Genomic DNA, 12,364 nt, shown 5'->3' on the forward strand with positions numbered 1-12,364 from the left:
ATTACTTAGACTGAGAAATAATTAATAATATTAGCTCTCCTGTTCAATATCTGGTGAAATATAAAAGCTAAAGCTGCTGGAATCAGTTGCCACGGATCATGGAGTTAATAAAAATGAATGTGGACAGCCTGTCTCTAGCTGATGTTTTCCAAGATTTCACTAATGATGTTGTCCAGTTTTAATTACTGCATGACTTCAACATTACAATATGATTTTAAGTTGCCTCATTATACTGTGATTTCCACTACTAATGAAATCTACTTGCAATTAAAAAAGCAGCCCAGTTGAAGCACTGCATGATAGATTAATCCTTTACCTTGCCAGCTAGTTCCTAAAGATAATCAGATTTGATGTGGCTTTATTTCTCTTTTACTTTTCCCAGTTTTCCCCTGTTCCTGCTTGTACAGAGAGTTACTCTTATGTGTCCTTAATCCCAAGATGATAAATAAAAAGGGAATTTAGTCTCCCCATCCTCTTATGTGGAAGAGGGAGATCCACTGACCTATATCAGTACTCAAACCTGAAACTGTAACAACCAGTGATATAAAAAACCCCCAACACTTAGCAAATCCTGCAGCATTCTAAGCCTTATTTAATATACCAGTTCTCTCATATTTCACTTGTTGTCATGGTATTTGATTTTCAAATGGTGGTGGTTTCAGCCTCATAGGCTCTGCAACGGCCACAGTTTTGTTGTTTTTTTTGTTTTAAAGTTTCTGTGAAGAATAAAAAATATACATATAGGCAAACTTGCAAAGGGACTTCCCCCGTAGGATTACTATGTCAGTGTGCCTTGTCAACAAATTTGTGATATAACACACATGCAAAATAAACCACTGTGCAATTTAGCTCTTGGGGACTGCATGACAAATAACCGATGTTTTTTGAAGGCACATAAACAGGCTTTGCAAAGGGACTTTGCAAGAGATTTACTGCTCTGTGGGAAGAAGCCAATACCTGACTGTACCACGTCCTTTCTCATGCCCCTGACAGTCTTCTGGGGGCTATTTCATGTCTTTCAAGGATGCTGGGTCCTTCGTGCACTACTTCTCTGCCAACAGTTTTGGTCTGTTTTCTTGCGTTTGCTATAGCCTGTGTTGTTTTATTCCTCCTCTTCTGATCCTAGAATTTACTGTTCTTAACAGAAAACTGTTAAAAGACGTGGCTCAGCCGGCACCCTCCTTATCTCGTTGAAGCAGAGATAATCAGGACTTATGAGCTTATTTTGATTTTTTGGAAGTAGCCTGATTTTTGCCACAAAATGAAATCCTTGCCAGTAGTTGTTTCTCCGTAGTGGTGCTACTGCTCATCCCAGACCTCTCCAACACAGTGTCGATAGTGAATGTTGTCATTGCAAACGGTCTCTCCTACGCTACTCGGTAGCTGGGAGACCGGGCGAGTGTGCGGTAATGCACCATTGCGTCCGTGATGCAAACACCCAGAGGCATCTTTTCACAATTAATTTCTCAAAGATTTTGAAAAGTTTCCAAAGGCTCAGTTAGACAAAGGCCACGGCCCAACAGCAGGTCCTTATCAAGAGGTGTGAGAAGCCAAAACCGTTGCAGGTCCAAGGCGCTCCTCCTAACCCTCAACCGCAGCTCATTGTGTTGGGTTTAGAAACGTCCGTATTTTCTGCATCAACAGGCAGATTTCCAAGCTTTGTGGGAATGTAGCAAACCCGTGTGACAACAGCGTTGCTCTGCGGAGAGTGTGGGTGTTTACCCTGCAGCAAAAACAAGTGGCACATCCAAGTACTTCTCTCTGCCTGTGCTCTTGGAACAGCTTCCCAGGCTTAGTATCGTAGGGTACCGAACGACATTTGTGAACCCTAATCCAATGCCAATTAAAACACTGGAAAAGCTTTCATTGATCTTACTGAAATATTTCCTTGCTGTAGGCCGACTGTCACTTTTAGCCAGGTTGCTTTTGATTTTTTTCTGAAGACCTTTATCTGTTGAGAAGTGCTGGATGATCAGGTGTCTGCAAATCTCGCATGCATTACTCAAAATGTTAGCAAATCCAGTATGTTACACATGAACCAACACGTTTTCTGAATTGTTTGTGTGGAAGATAAGGAAGGATAATTGTTTATATTTTCTCATCCCAAGTGATCATTCTGTTGTACAGTCTAAAAATGTTGTTGTACAGAATTTGATTTGTATTCTTGTTTTATTTGTGGTTTTGTCTTTAAACTTCTATATAATGACTTTCTAATATAAAAACGCACATTGGATTTATTTCTCATGCCTTATCTCCCCAAAGTATTAAGAAATCCTGTACCGCACAATAATGTTTATAGAATCTTAAGTGTGTCAAACTCATTTAAAATGTTAATTGTGTATGTAGTAAGTAAATAATTTATACCACTGGAACTGGTAATGTTTCATTGATATCTAATTTCATTGATATCTAATTTCAATGTAGGGAAAAGATGTGAAAAAGTTTTTTTCAGTTATTCTGGGACCTGCTGCCATTTGGACATCACAGCTTCAATGGAAGTATGAGACAACGTGAAACTAGCCTGCATTTTACTGTATTTTGCAAAGATGTCTTCTTAAACCTAGCTTACATAAAGAAATTCCTTTAAAAGAGGATTGTTAAGAATTTCTGCCAAATATTTATATACCTTAAAAATAGCTCATCCTCTGGAATTTAATAATAGTGGGTTAGGTTTTTAGCCTTTAATTAATTCCTTCTGCTCTATTCTAGCAACACAAAGGGATTGCAAACCTGAGGGAAGGCAGTAGCTGAATGTTTTCCAGGTACAGTGTAATCCTCCTCTGGCTTCCCCTCTGCATAGTCTTGGTGGGTTGTCTTAGCTCCGCGATTTCGGAACTGTTCTGCCCATGCAGCAGGCACTGCTAAAACACACGAATCTACCAGAGAGCAAGAGTGGAACAACCTGGGGGGGGCCGGTGGCTCAGTGTCTGTGTACACTAACCTGAATCAGTGACACGATGCTTCTTAAACGGTTCCCTTCTCATTCACCATCCTTTTCGTTTGTTCTTTGAGCACTCTGTGCCAGAGCAAGAGGGCATACAGAAGAAGTTTGAGTACCAACAGTAGAAAAGGATGACTGATGGGAATGGGCTGAAGTGTAACTCTTCCATGGCGACACTGTATTACTGCCTGTGATAATCTCGTACCAGTTTCCAGCGATGATGCTGAATCCCACCCCTGCAGGTACACAGAGCTGCAAAGCCACTAGAGCATTTCCAGGCACCCATAGCCTGCATCAAGCCTCAGGGCAAGTACTGTAAAGACCACTCACCTACCTCACTGGAGAAGGCCCTGAAGTCCAAGTTTGGGAAGTGTATTCTTAAATACCTTATGTCTGCTTTGCCAGGACACACCAACCTGCACCTCGTTTGCATTCTCTGCCTGCAAAGATTTGCTCACAGGCTCAAAATAGCATATAACTCAGTTATTGTACAGCTTCAAGGCTCAATTCCGGAGCAGGCTGATAAAGAAATGAAAGGCCAGCTAGAAGTTCATCTTATTAAAGCTTATACTCTTGGAGTAGCATAATCTTAAATCAGGGCACAAAAATGAAACTAATGCCTGTCCTCATTCCTGCAAGAGAGAGCTGGGGTCTGTCTTGATGATTTGAGTCTTTCCTGGAAAGATGAAACCATGCGATGAGGGGAAACTACCCTTTAATTACTGTTCTCCCTCATTTATAGGCTTGCACAAGCATCCTTTTCAGTAACTGTATTTGCTAGTATACCAACAACATGAACTCAAATACCAACAATATCTACATAACTTCAACCTCTTCCACACTTTAAAAATTTCCAGTCAGTACTAGGGCCAGGATGAAGCAATGCCTGGCTGAGATCAGCCCTCTGTATGCAAAGCACTTAGCTGAAACTTTTTTTGCAAACAGGAGATAATCGGTGATGGTGGGCACATATCTTTGATCTTGTCCTTGCTCATTTGAGCGTTGAGTAAAACATGTGCATGTGTGTGTTAGACAATCCAGAACAACGCACGCCACAGCTTCGCTCCCTGGCGAGAGGGTGAGGGCACGAAGAGGCAGACGTTCATCTTCCTGTTGGAAGGTGCTGGATGGCCAAGCACGTGCCATCAGGCTTACACCACCTCAGTCTCCTGGAGAATGCTGGTTGTCCCATTGCATCTTGCCTGTTTGTTTTATGCTTTTGTGGAAAAGGGACAGATACAGAGGTATGAGATTTTGCTGCCATTCATGGCAATGACAGCAGCTTTATGCCATGGAAGGACCCACTTTGTGGTGCCATAAGATGTAATTTCCCTTGCTAGGCAACTGCATAGTTAACAGGATTGGGCCTTGTGTGAGCAAAAGAAAGTCCAGTTTAATTCAAAATAGACTTAACAGAGCTGATCTGAAAGTCATGATTTCTCTTTTAGGTGATCCTGGCTGGGATCTTCATGACTAACTTCAGGTGTCTACTCCAAAGCTGCCTTTGTATCCTAAACACGAGTGTTACCTTATGTATCTGTTAGAGATATAGTTAATACCATCCATGGATATAAAGAATTATTTGTTTAGTACTGTCCATGGAGATAAAGAATGATTTGTTTCATCCTCGAGTTGAAACATACTTTTGGACAGGTGAGTCGTACCTTAAGTTTCACTCTTCGGTATTTTCTAGGTCTCCATTGCTTATATTGGGAGCCTTGATACCTATGGCAGATGTAAATACACATGCAGCAGGTCCCTGAAGCTAGGTGGGGTGACTCCGATCTGCCAGTTTCTCCTGATGTGTGAACAATGTAAGTCAATGACAGCTCAGATTGTTTCTGCAGCAATTACACAGAGCAGCAATTACATTTCTGCAGCAATTACAAGGAGTGGCACTGGAGGTACAGGGAAATGAGGGGAAAAAAAGAGAGAGAAGGAAATACAGTGGGGGTATTGGCCAGGTTGTGAAATCTTTAGCCTAAGCCTATTCTGGAGGCCAGCGGTGAGATAGCGAGTGGTTCACAAATGACTTCTGAAGTCAGGATTTGTGCAGCGGGGAGAGGGCTGCTCAGCAGGAGGGACCCCAGTTTCTTCCTGGTACATCTCTGCCTGCCTTACTTTTTGGATTATGGGAAAAAGAGCCTTTAGGTTTTATCAGGGACAGAATCCCTATTGATGTGGTGAAAAAACAGGCGAGAGCAGAGGGAGGTAATAGAGAAGAGGAGGCCGTGAGTAACAGGGCTTTTGTATGCAGTGGCGAGGAGCCCTGGTTGAGGGGCACCCATGTCCCTCCCTACAGGAGGCAAGCTTAGCCCCCCGCCTACCCGTTACCTTACCAGCTCTCCCAAACGCACCCCGAGGCGCGGGACTGAGGCCCGAGGGTCGGGCTCCTGTGTAGGAACACGAGCTCGGCAGCAGGGAGACCGAGGGCAGAAAGGCAGTGGGAGGAAGAAGCGGGAGGGGAAAAGGGATACAGGACATTTGCGTCTGATGGGGAAAGAAGTTGCAATTTGTCGCTATCCTAAGCAGCCGACTGCTTGACTGGAACAACACTTACCCACGGTACGGTTAGAAACACCCTCTGGGGACAGTCCCTTAGCGCTTTGCCACCAGATTTGTAATGCAAAAACCCCAGGGAAAGCCTAGGCAAACACTATGCTAGGTTAACAGGTTGAAAATACAGATTGATAAATCTAAGGTGAGCATCCTTATGATGACACTGCAAAATCCAGTGTCCAAGCAGCCCTGCTGGCCCTGGGCAGCTGCCGCAGGGACACCGAGTGACGGGAGCGCTCCCTGCACGGGGCGCAGGTTTAGCGGAGGGCACCTCACTGTGCGGCTTCCCCTGGTCACCGTAGCCAACAGGCTGATCAACGGGTGTCACCGGGCACTTCAACCCTCAGCGTATGAGTCATCTGCAAAGCAGAAAGTGAATGTTTAAAAAGACATCTGGTTTCCGTACATATATATGTATATGGAGAAAAAAATATGGAAAATATGTATGTGTATATATATATACAGATTTCTATACAGGGTATTATTAGGGCTGCAATCAGAATAATTAGAGCACTATTTGTGAACTCTGCTTTCCATGGGAAATAACCCCGAAGTCGAGGCAGGCTGTGGGGCTGGCGTCCTTCCCGTGGGGCTGTCTCTTCCCCGTTAGTGCTCTTTCCCACTTGGAAAGGGAAGACTTCAGCTGCCTTCAGCTGCAGCAGTGGAGCCACCTTCCCTCACACATGCCTGACTTATAGACCATTTTAAAGTACGCCATGGGGGCGTCTAATATGCTAATGAAGAAAGTGGGTGGAATAGCAGGAATTTGAGCACAGCTAAAAATGTACATGCCTAACAATTGCAAATCAGCCTGTGCTGAAGTTACCTAAATGGGTTGGCATCGGTGGAAGGTGGGTGCCTCTACACCTCTTCTTGTCAGTTTTCAGTGAGCACACGGCTAAAAAAAACCCATACGCCTCTGTATATGGGCCTACTGTTTCAGCCAGGGTTATTGGCAAAGGTTTATATCAAAGTCCTCGAAAAATACAGTTACCTACTTTCCACTCTTATTCACATACAGTAGGAGGAACAGTCTCTGTGCAAACACATCCTAGACTGGTTGCAGGCATAGTATTTTAGGTATGTCATGACATCTGGGTGTATGAACAGAACTAAGTATCATCTTGAAATGGACTTCTACAATCTTGGCTAGTTTTTGCAACCAGAGCTGTGTCTGGGGTGTATAAATGAAGGTTCCGCATATTGTGGCTTGTAGCAAAGCCTTAAACCACTCACAGATTTGTGTGATTAGGGGTATAAAATCACAGTCTGGTTTTCTTTCTGCAGCTCAAGCCCAGCTCTTCCGTTGCTACTTATATGTGATTTGATTTTTCAGATCAGAACTAAAGTTTTTTGGATGCATGAAAGAAACATTTGTAAGCACAGCTGCGGGTAAAAGTTTTTTAAATATATACCTACAACTGCAGTGGCTGAATCTGGCTAAAAATGTGATTTGCCAGAGAAGAAGGCATGAAGCCATTACAAAATCAGTGCACACAAAGGTGGACAATTGAAAAGAGAAAAATCTTAGGCAGAATATTGTCTGATACCCCATCCTGCCAAGGCAAAGCCACCCATGCCAATGGGAAAAAGTATCCAGGAGGTCGTGCTCGCAGAGTTGCAGCCTGATCAGCATGTTATATGCCTCTTTGGGAAAGTAAATGTTAGCAGGAAAGACTGGTGTGGGAATGGGCGAAATGGGGCTACAGCCGCAGGGGAAGAACAAAAAAATGGGGAATGCTGAAACCAGAGGAGGGGACACCCCGGGTGTTTGCTGCTGCTGCTGCAAAAAACCAGTTTGAAGGGCTGCACCTTCTGGGTGCTGCCCTGGTGAGGGTCTGGTGCCCGCTCCGGCCGGACGCAGGTGATGAGGAAAGGCTGTGAAGCTCTGGGCTAGGGACGAGAGATGAATACAACCACCCTCTGACTGGGGAGGGACTCACAAGGCCTGACACTTCTAGCTGAAGGTAGGTATAGCTCTGAGCACTGACCCAGCGGTGTGGAAGAGAAGATGCTAGTGGAGAGCAAGACCAGAGAGGCCATGTCTGAGGGGCAGCAGTGAGATAAGGGCTGGAAGCAGCAGATAAGCACCAGGATGTGGGGTTTGGTGAAGAGCAATGTTTAACAAAAAACACGCCAAGGCCAACTGGAGGAACCATGGGAGAAAATCCAGGAGTCCAGGGGCAGATCCATCTCCATGGGGAGCTGTGATGGAGCGTGAAGCTCTGCAGAGCTGCCGAAGGAGTGCCCCAAGCCCTGCAGAAGGAGGAGGGGAGAGGAAGAACCGATGAGACCGGCTCGCGCATGGAAGGAAGATGTTCACGCTGCTGCTGCGCGCTGGGGAGGCAGTGGAGGCTGCTGGCAAGGTCGTGGTCCAGGGTGGAACATCCACAGCCAGAGTGTCAGTGAGGGATGAGGGTGGTGAGGGGAATGAGATGAAAAAAATAGCATGATAGATCTGAGAACAGTTTCAGTCCCTGGAGAGAAGAGAAAGGCAATCAGTGCAGAAAACCCCAGAGCTGTGAGCTGGCGGGTGAAGGAAGCCAGGAGAGCTGCTGGAGGTGCTGGAGGAGCGTGGGAGGTGAGAGGAGTGAGGAGGAGTAAACATTTGGGTGAAGGCGTATCTTTCTGTCCCAGGATTATCTGCTAAAGCGCAGCAGCGCCAAATCCCTGTTTGCTGGATCCCAGCTGCCCAGCAACCAGCCTTTTGCAGCTGCGCTTTTACCAGCCTCGCTGCCTCTAGGAGCGGGGAGGACGGTTTGTAAAAGGATTTGTTTGCTCTGCTACGGTGGGGCAGAGGTCACGCACAGCTTGGGGACTGCGAATATTAACAGCAAAGTCTGGTGCAGGAGAGGATGGACTGGGATTCCAGTCCTCTCTGAAAGCCAAAACCATGTCGATTTTTTCCCCTGGGATTTCTGAAGCTCCCAGGGAGATGGGGGGGTAACACCCAGAGGTGTTTGCAATTGCAATGTGGCTATGTGGAAAGCTGGGTGCCACACTGTTTAAGGTCCATGTGAATAACTCAACTTTTCAGTTTGATCTGAGCCAAAGCTTTTCTTTTTTCTTGCTGAAATAAGTGAACAAGTGAAATGATTTCAGCTTTCTTCCTTTGCACGTGGCGTAGCAAGAGGAGCGTGGTGGCTTTTCTCTAGGCACCACTCCGGAACAGAGGCGGTGGAGGCTCACTTCTTGCCCAGCGGTGAAGATGATGGTTTCAGATATGAGCGACCAGGTTGAGGTTGCACCATTTCCCGAGACAGGTCTGACCCACGCCCTCCCGCGTCGGGGCAGCCCCGAGCAGTGGGTGTTAGAGGGAAGGGGAAGGCTCCATCATGTGCTCCCAGTGTTGCTGCATTGCCTTATTTTAAAATCTTTAAAAAATCACTAGACCTGGAGCCTGCGAGTATTAGCCTCAGTTCTGGTGATTGGGATATTCATTAAGGAACAGGGACGGTTGAGTTTCGGTAACGGCTCCCAGGACCAGAGGATGGGAATGATCTCAAGCAACAGAGATGAAGGGAATTCCATCCGACAGTGACACTAAGGTCTGCAGCATGGTTTGCAGGTCCCCCAGAGGAAAAGAAAAGAGAGTCGGGAGGGTTTGTACGTCAGTCTCACGTCAGCACCGAGTCCCTTGCTAGTACACCAGGAGCAGAATTGCCACACATGATTGCTTGCATCCTACCCTCCATGAAAGACAAATTTAAAGTTGTATTTTTCATGCTAGAAATACTTCTAATTACTTTCAATTCACATGCATCATCAGGTTGTGTAAACATCTCGGACACAGCACACTTGCAGAGACTTTAGGTCTAGCACTAGTTCCTTGTGCCAGCGATGCCGTAGCCTGCAACTGTCCCCTTACCCAGGAAGCTAGCCTTGGGCTACGCAACAGTGATGTCAACTAAAGCCTGGACATCAGCTCATCTCAGCAGGCAGCACTGCCCCCTTAGTTGGCTGCAGATGGTACCTTCAAAAGGGATGAAGGACCTGGCTTTGAAAGAAGAAAACCTTGCTACCTTATTACTATGAAAAAGCATAGAAGTTTGCAAAAACACATGGGGGAATCAGTTAGTCATTAGAAAAGATTATAATTTTTCTTCAGTTTTGCAGTAGCGGAGTGGTGGGTTTCTCAGAAACATTTACAATGGTCAGGAAATAATGTAAAAATGGAGAACACCGATGAATTTGCAGTCATGGGATAACCCTCCCCCAGCCTGCTTGGTAGCTGGTACACAGGAATGAATGCAAACGGATGTGTGTGTGTTTAAACTTGCCTTTTCCACTTAGGTCTAGTGAACTAATTGATGAAAAAAAAAGCAATTTTATTATTTCATATTGGTGGTTGACTCAGTTAATTTACTTTTTGTTGGTATTTAATGATTTAGGATGGTTGTTAATATTGTTTCATTATTACTAAGTAGTTCAGAGTCTGGGCTCAATCTGGGCTTTTATTAATTATGGTTAAGTTTAAAGAAATAAAAAACATCGCAATGTGGGAAGTGAGGAAAAGGCAGACGTATGAGGCAGCATTATCAGTATGTGCTATACCCCCTGCAGCAAGGATTTCTGTCTCTTTCTGCTCATTTATTGTGTGTTTATTTGCCTTTTCATTTTCCCATGATGATGTTCAATATTAAGGGAAAAATGCTGAAACTGAGGGATTTTAGCCTTTGATATAGAAGGATTACAGCCTGCAAACACGATAAAAAGTTCCTAGTCTTATTTTAAAACTTTTCGTTGACCAGCAGCAGCAGAATTTGGGTCCCAATGCATTTGGATTATGTGTGCTCCACAGGAAATGTTCAATATTATGTGCAGCAAAGTTAAGAATCAGAATGTGCCTTTCTTTAAAAGGAAAATGGAATTTTCTTAGAAAACAAGAACCAGACTCTAACTGCAGTTTCACTGGTGGGATGAGCTGCAATATAGGCTCCAGGCTTAGAGCTGCCAAATATTCTGTCACCCCAAAGCCAGGTCTTTCCTCTAGCTCCTCCAGATTTCCTCTCTTTTATATACACACACACACACACTTATTGATATGTTTATTTATATTTATATTTATATTTATATTTATATTTATATTTATATTTATATTTATACTTACATTGTGTTTTACAGAGCCTCATTTGAAATGGGTGCTAAATGAAGTTTAAAATCTAATGCTATGGACTTTATCTTGAATGCCAGATGGATTGTTTCCATATTTTCATTGTTTTTCTTGTTGTTGTTATGGTATTTGCTCCATACACACCTGACTGTTTTCTCCCTTTATCAAAAGTTTCCTTCAGTACATTGGAAATAATGACTCACAGATTAATTGATTTGAGAAGGTTAAGGAGAGCAGCTCTGTGGGCTCATCAGCCCCACCCATGGGGCACGGTGCTCCGGGTCTCGCAGGTGGTGGGTGCTCAGCTGCAGCGATACCAACCAAACAGCATCTCCTCCCTACAGCAGAAGACATTTCTCTCATGGTAGGCATCCCCAGAGGTCTTAACAACGTGTAATCTGGCGATATCTGAGCGTGAGAGTGGCTCTTTGGTCTTTGGCAGAGGCAGAGGGCTGCTGCGGGCGCGGACCATGGGATGCTCTTCGTGCTGAGGAGGTGGCTGGCTGCGGGCACCGGCTCTGCCTTCGCCGCTGGCTGGTCCATTCCTGAGGTCAGGTGCGATTCCCAGAAACTGGGAGCTGTCTGAGCACCAGCGATTGCGGCACCGGGGTACGTGAGTGAATAGAAAAGCTTACGCTTGCTGAAACTCCCTAAGCTCTGTGCTGCTTATTTTTTCCCCATTTTTATTACCTTCACATTGGAAGCTCTGTGCATCTGGGTTCTCAATGGAGAGGCTGTGGAGTCAGACGTGAACATGTGTTAGGGGAAGGGATGGCCTCCCTGCTTGGTGCCTCTCTGCCCTTGGGGTCATTCCTGGCTCACCCAGGACCGTGCTGTTGGATGGCTCTATCTGGAATGGCATAAAACCAGACCAGGGTAAGGGATTCGTGTGTCTCAGCTTTCTTTCCCCAGGTTTGTTCCCCGACTGCCCCTCCACGCACACTTCTTGTGCTGCTCATGACCAAAAGCTTCACATGATGACACACAAACATCTGCAGCCAAGACCTTATTCTTCACCCTTACGAACTCCCAAGTGCTCAAAGCCCTGTGAGGTTTATAAGAATTCAAAACTGAATCTTCAGTTTTCTGAGTAGTTTCTTGCCAATGAGATACAATGTTTCTCCAAAAAACATGTGGCATACTTCATTTTCCCTGATTCTAGGAAAAGCCTGAAGAAGGCAGGCAGACTTTCTTCTGGTTATAAATAGCTGAAAGAGTCACTGAACATTTAACATAATTTACAAAAAAACACACCTTAAATTCTGCCTTTTGTCTATGGCCGTAAGACCTGTTCAGACACCTCTCTGCTGAACCAATGCAGGCAACCTACATGTAGTGGTTAGGATTTTTTAATGATTCATATCTGTCTGAACCCTGAAATCACTGTTTGGTCATTACTTAGACCTTAATCAGGGGTAATTCCCATTATATGGCGATGCTTCTCTGGCCACTGTTGCAACCCCCGGCTTTGATGTCTTTTCCTTTTGCTTTGTGCCAGCACTGTCCTATCAGTTGAAGTGGCTCCTGGTGTTGGTGCTTCTTCCTTTTTCTTATGTTGAGGAATAGGTTTGAGCTAAAAGCTGAGAGTTGTGACTCCCCAGAAAGACACTCTGCAACTCTTGCTTGTAGTTCAATGCCTACGAGCTACAGCAACCGGGAGCACACACAAGCACAGAGAATGCATTCTTGCCTTTCTTCATTCTTACTTTTAAGTACGGGAAAATGCTTTCCTACAACCTGCCTTGGTCACC

Source organism: Calonectris borealis, chromosome 4 (genome assembly GCF_964195595.1).
Source record: "Calonectris borealis chromosome 4, bCalBor7.hap1.2, whole genome shotgun sequence".
Lineage (NCBI taxonomy): Eukaryota > Metazoa > Chordata > Aves > Procellariiformes > Procellariidae > Calonectris > Calonectris borealis.